Source organism: Suricata suricatta, chromosome 3 (assembly GCF_006229205.1).
Source record: "Suricata suricatta isolate VVHF042 chromosome 3, meerkat_22Aug2017_6uvM2_HiC, whole genome shotgun sequence".
NCBI classification, from domain to species: Eukaryota; Metazoa; Chordata; class Mammalia; order Carnivora; family Herpestidae; genus Suricata; species Suricata suricatta.
Window position 1 is genome coordinate 149,665,586 of NC_043702.1, and position 14,640 is coordinate 149,680,225.

Below are 14,640 nucleotides of genomic sequence, written 5' to 3' on the forward strand. Positions count from 1 at the left end.
AGCCTGGAGCCTGCTTCAGATCCTGTGTCTCCCTCTCTGTGCCTGCCCCTCCCCCACTAGTGCTCTTTCACTCTCTCTCAAAAAATAAACATTTAAAAAAAGAAAGAACCAGGCCAAATGAATTGCAACCCCAAAACTCCTCTCGGGAAAACTGGTAGGCCTGTCCCAAATCCTAGCAGCAGTGTGTAACCTGTGCACCACGATGCCTCCGCAAGCTTCCATCGTGTGTGAGATTGCTCTTTGCCACTGCTGTGGGGTTACGTGCGTCTTAGTGATGTGTGTCATGCTGCATGGGGAGCTGGGCATGTCGCATCAGCTGGGACCAAGCAGGGTACCACTGTCATGTCCGGTAGGACTTTGCCAGGCTGGTGGTGTCAGAGACAGACAGCTGTACCCCAAGGCTGGACAAGTCAGGGCAAATGGGAGACGTCTTTGCATCCTGCAGAGGTGAGCATGACAACCATGCTGGTTCAGTCAGTGTTGAGTTGTGTCAGCCCCTTCAAGGACGCTGCCAACCATTCCAGTATCTGCAAAGGTGCCTGAGCACTGTAGGGGACTCCCGGGTGAGAGGGGTCCTTCGAGGGAGCTTCCTGCCTCTCTGGGTGGAGGGTGGAGAATGGACTCTCAGGCTCGCTCAGGCTTCCTTCCTGACCTCCGAGCACTCTCCGTCTGCCTCGGCTGCCTCCCTTCCTCTGCTGCTGTTCTCCGTCCCCAGCCCACACCCACCCCACCCAGAGGCACCCCGGGGGGACCTGCCATGCCCTCTGCCCCCTGCCCACGCCCACAGACACTTCTTTGGCGAAGGCCATTCCCTGGCTTAATTATTTGCAGATCTGCTTTTGCTTTTGGGTCTCCCAAAGTCCAAAGACTCTTCAGATAATTAAACCTGGAGGGACAGGCGGAAAGAGACCCACCCCCTGGGCCTTTGGAACTGGGCTGGGTGATTAGGTCATAATTGATCTTTATTGTTGCAGCTGAAGATTATGTATCCTACTCTTGCTCTCCGAGGAGTCTGGGTCACTGCTGCCCCGCCCCAGGCTGGCCGCCTCCGAAGCTGACCTGCCTCGGAGGAGCCCGGAGTCCTGCCTTCAGCCTCAGCCAGGTGGACCTGGGGACAGTGGCTGGGCTGTTTACTCCCCTTCTCTCTGTGCCCCCCCCCACCCCGACCTTACTGCATTTCTCACCCTCCTTGTCACTGCCACACCTTTTGTCTCTCTGGGCCATCGCAGCCCCCTGGGCCTCCGGACTGGGATCAGCCTTCCTGGGGACCAAAACCCAGGGTCAGAGAGAAGTGCTCAGGCGTGTCCCTACAGCAGCCTTTACTCCCGAGTTCTGAGAGCTTTCCCAGGCATGCTCTGGAAAGGAAACCGGGGCGGGAGCAATGAGGTTCCCTAAAAATATATTTAGATTTCCCAGCGGAGGGATGAGTGGGAGGTGGAAGGCAGGACTGTGAACTACACTGGACATTCCGCTCCACTCTGTCCCTGAGGCACGGAGGCTCCTGCTGGGGGAAAAAAAATCCTCCCTGGAAAAAATGGGAAAAAGAAAATTCTTCTACCCACCAGTAAAACTCCCAGGGATGTCCTGAGCCATGGAGATTAATTATATTATTATTTGTGATAATAATACACTTTATAGCATCCCCTAAAACATTTTTACTGATTTAATTTTGCTCATCCGCATGACCTCATTTGTCCGGAGCGCCTAGGGAAGGCAGAGATGAGCTCCGTGTCATAAACAAGAGAGCTGGGGACAAGCCAAACCAGAACTCGAGTGCCCTGCCTCTCTGCCTCAGATCAATTATGCATTTCCTTGTGACAATGTGGGGGGGTCTCCTCTGGGAGGTTGTGACTTTCACTTGCTGGGTTGAAATCCCCTAGTAAGACTTTGGGGTGACACATCGCTACCCCAAGAGGGGGTTCAAGGTCTTTTTTATTTATTTATTTTAATGTTTATTTATTTTTGAGAGAGAGAGAGAGAAACAGCATGAAAGGGGAGGGTCAGAGAGAGAGGGTCAGACACAGAATCTGAAGACAGGCTCCAGGTTCTGTGCTAGCTGTCAATACAGAGCCTGACATGGGGCTCGAACCCACGAACCGTGAGATCATGACTTGAGCTGAAGTTGGATGCTTAACCGACTGAGCCAGCCAGGCACCCCAAAGGTTTTCTACCTCTTGTAAGTGGCAGGTCCCTCCTGGGCCTGCCAGTGTGTCTTGCTCTAGGGAGCAGTACCCGCTCAGAGTGACCGCAGCGACCATTCTACAACGCCCACTGCGTGCCAGTGCGCCAGGGTGCATGTTGGGAGTTTACATGAATTACCCTACTGAATTCCCTCAATAAATCTGAGTGGAAGGCTCTCTGATCACTCCTACCAGATGAGGGGATAGGATCTGAGAAGAATCTGCCCTAAGGTCACACTGCTAGTGAGAGGCAAGAGCCAAGGCAAGAAACCCAGGACCTCCCAGACTCTGGAGCAAATGCCTTAACTGTGGAAGACATCCGATGGCACAAGACTGTTCCCCAGGAGGGAACACGTCCCCAGAGAATGTGCCACCTGGTTAGAGTGGAAATATTGATAAGAGAAACCAGAGGGCAGCAAAGATGAACTCAGCGTCAGACAACGAGCAGCCGGGGTCCCTCCGGAGGGCCTGCTGATGACGGCAGAGAACAGGCGAGGAAATGGAGGCCCACAGAGACCGAGTGGCTTGCCCTGGATCAAATGGCCGAGCTAGAACGAGAGCCCGGTATCCTGGCTTGCAGGTTCCGAGCTGTCCCCTTGCCTCATCCCAGGTCACAGGCAGTTTCTTCCTCCAGCTTCACAGCTTTACCCCCCATGGCCTGCCATGTCAGAGGCCTTCGGCAAGATCTACGGTCCTCTCCCCTTTGCAGTCTGTAAAGAAACTTTTTGGATTAAAGATAAGCCCCCAGAAACACAAGCAAAGAAACATACAACTCCTCAAATACTTAATGAGATCTGAGTTATGCTCCTATGAGTACTCTCACAAATGCCTGAGATGTCCAACTCATGTGGTCTCCTACCCGCAGGCCTCCGCCCCATCCCCACCCTGTGGTGCTAGAACTAGGGCAGAGAAACCCCCAGAGTGGCAGTGGGCCTCAGCACCCAACCAGAGCTTTCGTCTGGCTCCCAGACCCTGAGACCTCAATCTGGTACAGAAGAGACGACTGTCCTGGGCTGTAACACTGGAGTCCAGTAACCTCCACCTCACTGCTCACCCCTGCCCCCCTACCACCTGCACCTGCACCAGGGCCATTTTCTTAACTGCTCACGTCTCTAGTCTCTGGGGGTCTGTCCCCAGAGTGCAAAGAAGCCACACCTGCTTGGCGAGACCTGCGTGGGGATTTTAGAGGGGTCACGGCAGTTCTGAGTGAGCCTTCTGCAGACTGGCTGGAAAACCAGCTCTTAAAAAAAGGGGGGGTCCTGATATATAGAGACTACTAATGTTTATGGTGTAACAACACTTACAGTGGCTGATTGCAAGGTACCAATGGATTTAACATTCCTGAACATTCGGCACCTGGCTCTTGTGAACGGGCATGAGCTGTTCCCAGCATACCATTGCCCCTTCCTCTGCTGCCCACCGTTGGCTCCCAGATGTCCTTGATGGAGGGGCAGATTTTAATTTCGTCTCAGTCCCTGGCAGGTGTCTGACAAACAGTCTAGGAAAACCAAGTCCCAGACAGTACGTCTTCCCAAGCTCCCGGATTCCAGCCACAGGGGAAAGAAGCAAATAGTGTAAAGCCTTGATGTCTGAAAGGGTTTTTCTTCCAAGAAGTTCAAAGCAGTGGCTGTGTCTGATCTTACCTTATCCTCTCAACACCCTGGGAAAGTGGGGAGATGGCAGGAATGATGTTGGTAACCCTTCCTGAAAGATGGGGACACTGAGGCCCAGAGAGCTCTGACAGCTTGGTCAAGGTCACCGGCAGTTTGGAGCAGAGGCTGGAATGGGAAGCTCAGTTATGCCTTTTGTGTCCAGCCTCATGGCCCCTTCCTCCGCTCTGCCTTCTCCTGACCCCACAGAGGAGGCAGGTGGGGTTGGAGCAGCCTAAGATCTCGCTGTGGTTTTCCCAGACAGATCCCTGGCCTTACTTCCCAACTCTCCCAGTCTCAGACCACACACCCTTAGTGCCTTCGGGGGAGCTGGCCCGACAGGCTTCCCTTGGGACTGTGCCAGCTCTGTCTCCGCTCATTAGCAGGTCTGTTTCCAGGTGGATCCACCATGGGGTCATTAAAGCAATAAACAAGTTCCCGATTGTCGGTGGGCCGGACCTGGCACCCACCGTTCCCTGCATTGTGTGGAGTTCCAGCGGGCCCACACCACCCCCGAAACAATGCCTCACTTCCTCCCAGGAAGCTGCAGACCCGAGCCAGTCTCCTGGGCTCGCCCACGTGCTCTGGCCAAGCCATTGTGTCCAAGACGGCCGGGTCCAGCCATTCCCATGACCAGGGTAATTGCATCCTCTCCGCCGTCCAAAAGTAGGAGGGCAAGGGGTCGGGGGCCAAAGAGCCATGGCTCCCCAGAGCTCCCCAACCCCACAGTCCCCGCATCAGGGATACAGAGAGGGCCCTAGAAACAAATGCAGGCTAGAACCCTAACCAAGCTTCTCAGCCCTCCCTGCACCCCTTTCTCTCTGTTTGGCTAGGATTGTTCCCTGTGGCCCCAAAGTGTTCTTGTCTATATCCCCAGGGAGGAGCTGAGTGGTGGCACAGAATAGGGCCCATCAATAATGTGACCAACAAGATCATCCTGCTTTGCAGACAGTCGCCTGGTGGCAAAGAACACTGACCAGCCCAGGGTCCTCAGTAGGGCCATGCCACAGTCACGGCCAGGTTGGATTTCTTTCTTTTAAACAGCTCTGTCTGGGAATGACGTCATAGGGACAGGAAAGGACCTGGGATGGAGGGAGCTAGGATCTGAAAGGAAGATGAAACCCGCGGTTGAGGACAGACTGAGAAGCCTAGGTCAGGTCTGTGGAACTTCACACGAAGCCCAGAGAGCCTGCCCCTGGAGCTCCAAGGAACAAGTGTTGAGGTCTGAAGGCAAAGGTGCCAGGACTCTGTGTGTAGTCTCTCGCCTTTGCCAAGACCCAGCAAGAGCCAGGGAGGCTGATGTGTTGCATTGAGAGCCAGCCCGGCATCAGCTGAACAGAGTCTGCTTGGGCTGCTGGGCTTTGGCCCAGAGCCCTCACCTGGGGGAGCACTGACAGCTCATTCTCGCAGCCAGCTGGGAGCAGGGACCGGAGGCTCTGGATTGTGGAGGCTGATGAAGAAAGGTCTTGGCTGGGGGTGGCAGGAGGGAAGGAAAGCCGTTTTTTCACAGAGAATGGAGCCTCTGCTGTAGGATGGCTTTGGGGTAAAGATGTTGGAAATATGTGGAAGGGGTGGGAAGATGGAGACTAAATTGGCCTCCAGTGTAGGACATGGCAATGTTGCCTTTTGGTTTTCTTTTATTTTTCAGTTTATTTATTTATTTTGAGAAAGAGAGAGTGCGAGCGAGGGAAGGGTGGGGACAGAGAGAGAGAACCCCAAGCAGTCTCCACACTGTCATTGCAGAGCCCAACACAGGGAGCTCAAACCCACGAACTGTGAGATAATGACCTGAGCCAAAATCAAGAGTCAGATGCTTAACTGACTGAGCCACTCAAGTGCCCCATCTTTTTAAGTTAACTTTATTGAGAGATAGCTGACTTAAAATAAAATACACCATTAAAATTTTTTTTTAATGTGTTGATTTATTTTTGAGAGAGAGAGACAGTGTGAGCCGAGGAGGGTCAGAGAGAGAGGGAGACACAGAATCTGAAGACAGGCTCCAGGCTCTGAGCTGGCAGTCAGCACAGAGCCCGACGTGAGGCTCAAACCCATGAACTGTGAGATCATGACCTGAGACAAAATCGGACACTTAACTGACTGAGCCACCCAGGTGCCCCTAAAATATACCATTTTTAAGGGGACAGTTCAATGAGGTTTGACAAATATTTAAACCTATGTAACCACCACTACCATCGAGATAAAGAGCATTTTCACAATCCCCACAAAGCTCCCCTGTGCCTCTTTGCATCCAACCTCCCTCCAGCCAATGCTGTGGTTCCTGTCACTATAGAACAGTTTTGCAAATTCAGAGCCATAGAGTATGAACCCTTTTGTGTCAGGCTTCACCCAGTCATTCCAGGTAGAAGTAGTTTGTTTCTTGGCATCGCTGAGCAGTATTCCACTGGGGGGCTTTAGCACACTTTGATCCATTCACATATTATTAGACATTTGGATTATTATTATTTTTTAAATCTTTGTTTTTTATTTATTTTTAATGTTTATTTATTTTTTGAGAGAGACAGAGTTTGAGTGGGGGAGAGGCAGAGAGAGAGGGAGACACAGAATCCAAAGCAGGCTCCAGGCTCCAAGCTATCAGCACAGAGCCCGACACAGGGCTTGAACTCACAAACTGGGAGTTCGTGACCTGAGCCAAAGTTGGAAGCTCAACTTACTGAGCCACCCAGGTGCCCCGGTAGACATTTGGATTATATCCCACTTGGGACTGTTATGAATACAACCTCTGATAGCATTCGTGTAAAAATATTTATAGATGTACATTTTATTTTAAGTTTGTTTATTTATTTATTTATTTATATCACTTGAGAGGAGGGCCAGAGAGAGAGAATCCCAAGCAGGCTCCTCCCTGTCAGTGCAGAGCTGGAGGCTGAGCTCGAACCCATGTACTGTGGGCACTTAACCAACTGAGCCATCCAGGCACCCCATGTGGATATGCATTTTCATTTTCTTGGGTAGTCTATGTAATAGCGGAATTATTAGACTATATGTGGGTGTATGTTAACTTTATAAGAAATTGCCAAACTATTTTTTCAAAGTGGGTGTTGCTTTTACACACCCTCCAACAACGCTGTGTAATTCTGGTTGCTGTGCACCCTTGCTTACGCTTGTATTGTCCACCTTTTTTCCTTTTAGCCATTCTAATAGGAGCGTAGTAACATCTTATTGTGTATTTAATTTGCATTTCCTTGATAGCTAATGCTGTTGTATGTACCTATTGGCCATTTATAAATTTTCTTGGTGAAGTGATTGTTCACATCTTTTGTCCATTTGAAAAACTGTGTTGGGTTGTTTGTCTTCTTCTTATTGAATTGTAAGAATATATACATTATACTTTAATTATGTATTCTGGAAGGACCTGGCTGGGTTAGTCAGTAGAGCGTGTAACTCCTGATGTTGGGGTTGTGGCTTCAAGCCCTACATTGGGTGTAGAGATTACTTAAAAAGAAAATATTTTTTAAAAATTACATATTCTGAGTATATCTTTATATACTCTGAATATGAGTCCTTTGTAAGATACATATTTGTAAATACACAGGCTATGACCTGTGATTTCCTTTTTCATTTTCTAAAAGGATCCTTTGAAGAGAAGTTTCTAATTTCAGTGGTCAATTTTATTGTTTCTTTCTTGGTGTCCTTGGAAATCTTTCTTATCCCAAGGTCACAAAGATTTCCTCCTGTGTTTTCTTTTAGAATTGTATCATCTTGGCTGTTCTGTTTAGGTCTATGATCTGTTTCTAATTTATCTGGCATGTATTGGGAGGTTGAGGTCAAGGCACTTTTTTTTTATCATAAGACCCTACAGTTGTCCCAACACCATTTGTTCAAAAGATATTCTTTCCTCTCTACATTACAGGGGCACCCTTGTCACCAATCAACTGACGAAACATGGGGAGGCCTGTTTCTGGACTCTGTTTGCTGTTGCTGATGTATATTTCCATCAGTAGACCAATGCCACACTGACTTTACTCCTACGGCTTTATAGTAGGTCTTGAAGTCAAATAAAATAAATCCTACCTTGCTCCTCTTTTTCAAGATTGCTTTGGATATTCTTGGTCCTTTGAATTTCTACATATATTTTATTTTTTATTATTTTTTCCACATAACTTTTTTTTAATTAAAAAATGTTTATTTGTTTTGAGAGGGAGAGAAGGGAGGGGCAGAGAGAGAAGGGGAGAGAGAATCCCAAGCAGCCTCCAAGCTGTTAGTGCAGAGCCCCCGTGCAGGGCTCGATCTTACCAACCATGAGATCATGACCAGAGCTGAAATCAAGAGTTGGGTGCTTAACTGACTGAGCCACCCAGGTGCCCCTCCACATAAATTTTAGAAAAAGCTTGTAAATTTCTACAAAAATTACAGCTTAATCCGTTTCAGCTGCCATCACAGAATTCTAGATTTACCATTGGCTTAAACAATGGAAATGTGCTTCTTACACTTCTGGATGCCGGGAAGTCCAAGATCAAGGGACTGGCAGATTTGGTGTCTGGTAAGAGCCTGCTTCCTGGTTCATAGCTATCTTCTCATTGTGTCCTCATGTGGAAGAAGGTGTAAGGAATCTCTCGGGAGACTTTTTTTTTTTTTATAAGGGTACTAATCCTATTTGTGAGGGCTCTGTCTCCAAGACCTAATCACCCTCCAAAGACCCCATTTCCTGATACAATCACACTGGGATTAGGGTTTCAGCATATGAATTTGGGGGTAGGAGGGCGGACACAAACATTCAGTCTATAGCAGTTATTATGATTGGGATTACACGGAAGCTGTAAATCAATTTTGGGAAAATTAACATGTTAACAATGTTGAGTCTTCACATCCATGAACATGGCATATCTCTTCATTCAGTTAAGATCTTTAATTTCTCTGATCAATTTTTAATAGCTTCTCATTTAAATGTCTTATATATACCTTATTAAATGTATCTCTAAGTATTTCATATTTGTTGATGCTACTGTAAATGACACCTTTTCATTTTCTAATAGTTTGTTGTAAGTATATGCAAATATGAGTAACTTTTTTATATTGATCTTATATTCTGCAATATTGCCTAACTGATTTATAGCTGTAGTAGCTTTTTAAACTACCTAGAGCTTTCTGCATTCATATCATTTTGGCCATGAATAAAGACCATTTTATTTCTTCTTTTACTAACTGTATGCCCTGCATTCAGTTTGTATTTTATTGGGTTCTACCTGCAGAAATTTTTTAAGGTGTTGTGTCTATTGTTCAGGAGGCTTATTAATCCGTAGGGCTTTTCCCTGTAATATCTTTGGTGATAACATCTGGGTAACAGTGGACTCAAAAAATGAGTTGGGAAATATTGGTCTCTCCTCTATGTTCTGAAACAATTAGTATATAGTTAGTATTGTTTCATCTTTAAATGATGGATAGAATTTTGCCAATTTTTTAAAAATTATGAATTCACATCTTTAATAGATAGCTATTGAAATTTCCTGTTTCTTCTTGGGCCAGTTTTTCTAATAGGTGTTTTTCAAGTAATATGTCCAATTCATGTAAGTTGCTGTATTTATTGTATAAAGTTGTTAATAATAATACTTTGTATCCTTTGAATGTCTGTAGGATCTGAAGTGATGCTCCCTCCCTTTTATTCTTGATATTGGTAATTTGTATCTTTTCCCTTTGGTTGTTAATCAATGTAGCTAGAGGTTTATCAATTTTATTGATCTTTTCAGAGAACCAGTCTTTGCTTTCATTGATTTTCTTCATTGTTGGTCTGTTTCCTACTTCACTGATTTCTAGTCTTATCTTTATTATTTTCTTCCTAACATTGCTTTTTGAAGGTTGTAGGAGGGCGTAGGTTTTTACACCCACCTTCAATCATAGATCATGGAAGGTCTGAATGGAAGAGGGTCTTAGAAGTAATTTTGTCCAACTCTTTCATTTTATAGGAAAGCAGAAATCCAAGGGGGAAAAGTTTTTCCATAGGTCACTTAGTTTTCTTTCAAGGCCAGCTCATTTATTAATTTACTCATTCCGTCTTCATTAATATAGTCTTATTCATTCAGAAGGTGTAATTGTTGAACTTATACTGTGGGCCAGAGACTGTGTTCTGTTCTAAGAAGATGAATAAGTCATAATCTCTGTCTTCAGAAGTCTCCCAGCCTAATGAGGGAAATAGCAGGTAATCAGACAATTACAGTGCAGGACCAAGGTCTCTAATAAAGGTGTTTTTAGGGTGTCATGAATGCACTGAGGAAAGAATGACAAACTCTAATCACTGGTGTGAAGATAAGGGTGGAGGTTGGTCAGGGCAGAATTTAGAAATGACTTTCAAAATGGATTGGCAGGCAAAAGAACTTTTCTTCACTCCAGAAAGATCTTTGTGAATCTACTAAATATTTGTTTAAATAAAGCAAATAGAGGGGTGCCTGGATGACTCACTTAGTTAAGTATCCAACTTTGGCCCAGGTCATGATCTCACAATTCGTGGGTTCGAGCCCCACATCAGGCTCTGTGCTAACAGCTTAGAGCCTAGAGCCTACTTCAGATTCTACATCTCTCTCTCTGCCCCTCCACTGCTCACATACTCTCTCTCAAAGAAAGAAAGAAAGAAGCATTTAAAAAATTAAACAAACAGTGCTCGCTTCACCAGCATATATACTAAAAAATTAAACAAACAAATCATCAAAGCAAATAGAAAGCAATGTAAGTTTTCATAAGGGGCCATTAGTTAATCAATTAGCTAATTTTTGTATCCAACAGCATGCTAAGACGTTTGGGAAAATACAGATTATGCAGATGATTCAGTCATGTTTTCTAGAGAATAAATATTCACTCAGATTCCTACTTACTAATTTTCTTTTCCGCAGATGACTGATTCCATCCATAGAAGGTAAATATATTTAGAAGCTGTAGAGTTATCTTACTGATATTGACATCTTTTTCTATTATCTGATTACCTATTGCTGCATAACAAATTCTGCCCAAATGTCGCAACTTAAAACAATAAATATTTATCATCTCACACAGTTTCTGAGGGTCGGGAATCCAGCGTAGCTTAGCTGAGTGTTTCTGGCTCAGGGTCTCTTAGAAGGTGTCTCATGAAAGCGGCTGAGGCTTTGTCTGAGGACTTGACTGGGACTGGAGAGCCTGCCTCCAAGCGTAGTGGCTGCAGGCAGGCGACCTCACCATGTAGGTCTTTCCACAGATGCTGCTTGATGTGTGGGTGTCTTCCCCTGGAGTGAATGATCTAGAAGCCACTCTACCTTTTAGGAGTTGGTCTCCGAATCACACACTATCACCTTTGCCTTATTCTGTCCATTAGCAGTGTCACTAAGCCTAGGGGCACCTGGCCGGCTCAGCCAGAAGAGCATAAGACTCTTGGTCTTAGGGTTATAAGTTTGAGCCCCACATTGGGTGTAGAGAGTACTAAAAGATAAATAAGCAAACAACAACAAAAAAAGTGTCCCTAAGTCTAGTCGACACTCAATGAGAAGACATTACATTAGGCTAAGGGCATACACACCAAAAAGTGGGGATCATTTGGGGCCATCTTAGAGACTTACTACCACAAATAACCTCATACATGATTAAAATATTAACAATCTGGAAGCTTTATGACACTAAGATTGAAATGGCCAATTCACCTTTGCCTCATTCCCTCCCTCCCTTTATTTCTTTCTTCTTTTTAAGATTTTATTTTTAAATAATCTCTACTCCCAACATACGGCTCGAACTTACAAACCCAAGATCAAGAGTCACATGCTCCACCGACTGAGCCAGTGAGGTGCCCTTCCCCATGGAATTTTAAAGGGTCTACTTCTTAGAAGTTAAAGTATTTTGTAGATTCTAATCCTCTTTATGCATATTATACTATTATATCCTCAAATAGGATGTAATAGTTTTACTGAGAACTGTATCCAGCCCCATAGGGGGAGAAATAACCTTAGATACAGGAGGCAACTTCAAGGAATCTTCTAGAAGGATATAATCATTATCCTTTGGCAGTTTAGAATTATGCAGAATTATAACTTTATTTATTCTAGGGACTGAGGATGTAGCAGTTAATAAGACAGAAGGGAGTGAGAATGGTGTTATGGACTGAATGTTATGTATCCCCAAAATTCATATGTTGAAGCCCAAACCCCCAGTAGGATGGGTTTTGGAGATGGGACCACTGGTAGTTATTAGGTTCAGATGAGATCATAAGGGAGGGGGCCCCATGAAGGGATTAGTTGTTATAAGAAGAGGAAGAGAGATGAGAGCTCTCTCTCTTCACCAAGTGAAGATACAGGAGAAGGCGGCCATCTATAAGCTAGGAAGAGAGTTGTCCTCAGGAACCCTGAGGCACCTTGATCTTGGACTTCCAGCCTCTGGAACTTTGGAAAATGAATTTCTGTTGCTTAAAACACCCGGCCTGTGGCATCTTGTTACAGCAGCCTGAGCAGACTAATATAACGGGCTACTGCCACCTGACTGAGTAGAAGCAAGACTAAATTCATAGCATTAGAATTCTGCAGGGTGTTCAGTGGGAGAGGAACCCACAGGCTTTCACGACAGTGTTGGTCTGCAGAGGGCAGGGCTGATAGAAGGGAACTCCAACAGCTGAAGAAGTGACTGATTGGGGAGTAAGGAAGTAAACATTTAGAGGGCCAACTTGGAGTGCTAAGCCAATAGGAAAATATTTGGAAAGAAATCACACTGTTGGCAGAGGGGTAGGGTCACTCTGGTCCTTGGTGTAGATTGCACTGATGAAGTATTGTTTCTAAGCGAACATGCTTCTGTTTGCATATAGTTTGTCATGAAAAAGGATATTTAAAGTGGGAACAAGTGCTAAGACCTAGTTTGCTTTTCCACGACTCAAGAGAATGGAACACAGCAATGAGGCTTGTATAGAATCAGAGACAAGCCACAAAATGCAGAAAATGATGGTGCTCTCACCCTTGTACACTCTGGTGACAAGGAAGGGCTCTCTCTCTCTCTCTCTCTCTCTCTCTCTCTCTCCTAAAGGAGTAACCCAACTGGTATATATCTAATTCCTCTCTAAAAGTTCTTGGAAAGATAGGATTCCACACTTGAGTCAAAATCAGAGACACTTTTGGGGGAAGACCTACGTGCTGAAGAGGTTTGATTCAGCTGCCCTAACAAAGGCCAAGGTCACTGTGGCTTATACCAGATAGCAATTGATTAGTCTCTCCTGTAATTGTCCAAGAATAGGCAGTACCGAATGGTATGGGGGCTCTGTGGTATCAGAGACCCATAATCCTTTTCCTTCTTTTTAAAGTTTATTTATTTATTTTGAAAGAGAGAGGGCACACGTGAGTGGGGAAAGGGCAAAGAGAGAGAATTCCAAGCAGGCTCTGCACTGTCAGCGTTACGCCAGATGGGGGGACTCAAGCCCACCAACAGTGAGATCACGACCTGAGCCAAAATCAAGAGTTGGCTGCTTCATTGACTGAGCCACCCAGGTGCCCCCCATACTCCTTTTTCAATGCCCTTCGTTCATCTCATGGCCCTCCAGGCCATCCCATAACTGCAAGAACTCCTGTCCCCATACCCACATTCCAGCCAGCAAAAAGGAGAAAGCAAAGAGGGAAAGAACACACTCTTTATTGTTAAGGATTTGACCAGGAAGTTGCATATACCCCTCTGCTTGGGTCCTATGAGGCAGAACCAGCATGTTGTAGATTTCACGTCTGCATAGGTTCTATTGGGCAGAAATCAGGTGCCTGGCTGTATTTCACTGCAAGGGAGCCCGGGAAATACAGTTATTTGATTGGTAGTCATTTTCTCACCATAAACTTATATTACTCTAGAAGGGCAAAATGTACTGGGAGAACAGCTGGCAATCTTGGACGTAACAACCTCCTGTAATCTTGTCTGCAAAGAAGGTGAGTGAGATTGGTCCTAGCCAGGTAGATATCGTATCTTTTTACCAGATTATAAACTGTACGACAGTAAGGACCCTAGCTCTTTTTGCTCTTCACTGTTATCCTCATTTCTTAGCATCATTCCTGGCACATCGTAGCTTCTCAATGCAGACTTGTTAAATACATGAATGAATGAGAGGCAGCTAGAAATAAGAATTCAGAAGACCCTTCACTGTGCCTTTCCCCAGGGACTTCTGTTGCATGAATCAAGACCACTTGGTTTCTTGTTAAAATGAAACCTGAGGAGGTCTGTTGAGGATTTTTCACCGAGTGAAATTTCCTACCCACCATACCCACCCTGACAAGGGGTGTGGTTTCTTTATACCCTTGGTCTGATGGCTAGTGATGGTGAACTTTAGGTGACTGAGCACACAGAGAGCTGTTTGATGGTATGTGACACGAGAAAGCGGGGCTCCTCCGTAACTCTAATGTGTTATTACTATAAGCAAACCTGGTCCTCCCGAGAGGATTTTACCCCCAGGTCTCCTGTGTGACACAGATTAATTCTTATAGATAGGAAGGGCCCACTTTGGAGCAAATGGGGCATCTGTTGGGAGGTGCTGGGCGGGCTCTAGGAGCCAGAGGATCTAGCCTCCACTTGGGGTCTGGATTAGCCTGGCAGCTCTCCCCTGAGGGCTGTGTTTCCAGCCTCTGCATTTAATAAGCTGAGAGAATTGAAAACAGTAAAATATGGAAGCTAATACACCAGTCAATAAAAAGATAAAGTAAACTAAGAACAAATAAAAAGACGGTAAAAACAGTAAAAAAAAAAAAAAGAAAGAAAGAAAGAGAGGCAGCGGGCAAAGTGATAATATGAACTAAAAATAAACCAGATAAACTAAAAAGAAATGAAAAGATAGAACAAAGACACGATAAGGCAAAGGTTAGAAATAAAAGATGGAGAATAAA

At 45.4% G+C, this 14,640-nt stretch overlaps 1 long non-coding RNA gene across 3 annotated transcripts; it reads left to right on the forward strand.

Moving 5' to 3' along the window:
- The first annotated feature begins 1,013 nt into the window (after positions 1-1,013).
- LOC115286774 lies at positions 1,014-7,865 on the forward strand. Of its 3 annotated transcripts, XR_003906261.1 has the most exons (4): positions 1,022-1,102; positions 4,228-4,467; positions 4,707-4,849; positions 7,701-7,865. It is a non-coding gene; the product is annotated as an uncharacterized LOC115286774 (long non-coding RNA). The 3 variants fall into 3 exon arrangements; XR_003906262.1 differs by lacking the exon at positions 4,228-4,467 and having other exon boundaries at positions 1,014-1,102; XR_003906260.1 differs by lacking the exon at positions 4,228-4,467 and having other exon boundaries at positions 1,017-1,102; positions 4,778-4,849.
- Positions 7,866-14,640: the final 6,775 nt, after the last annotated feature.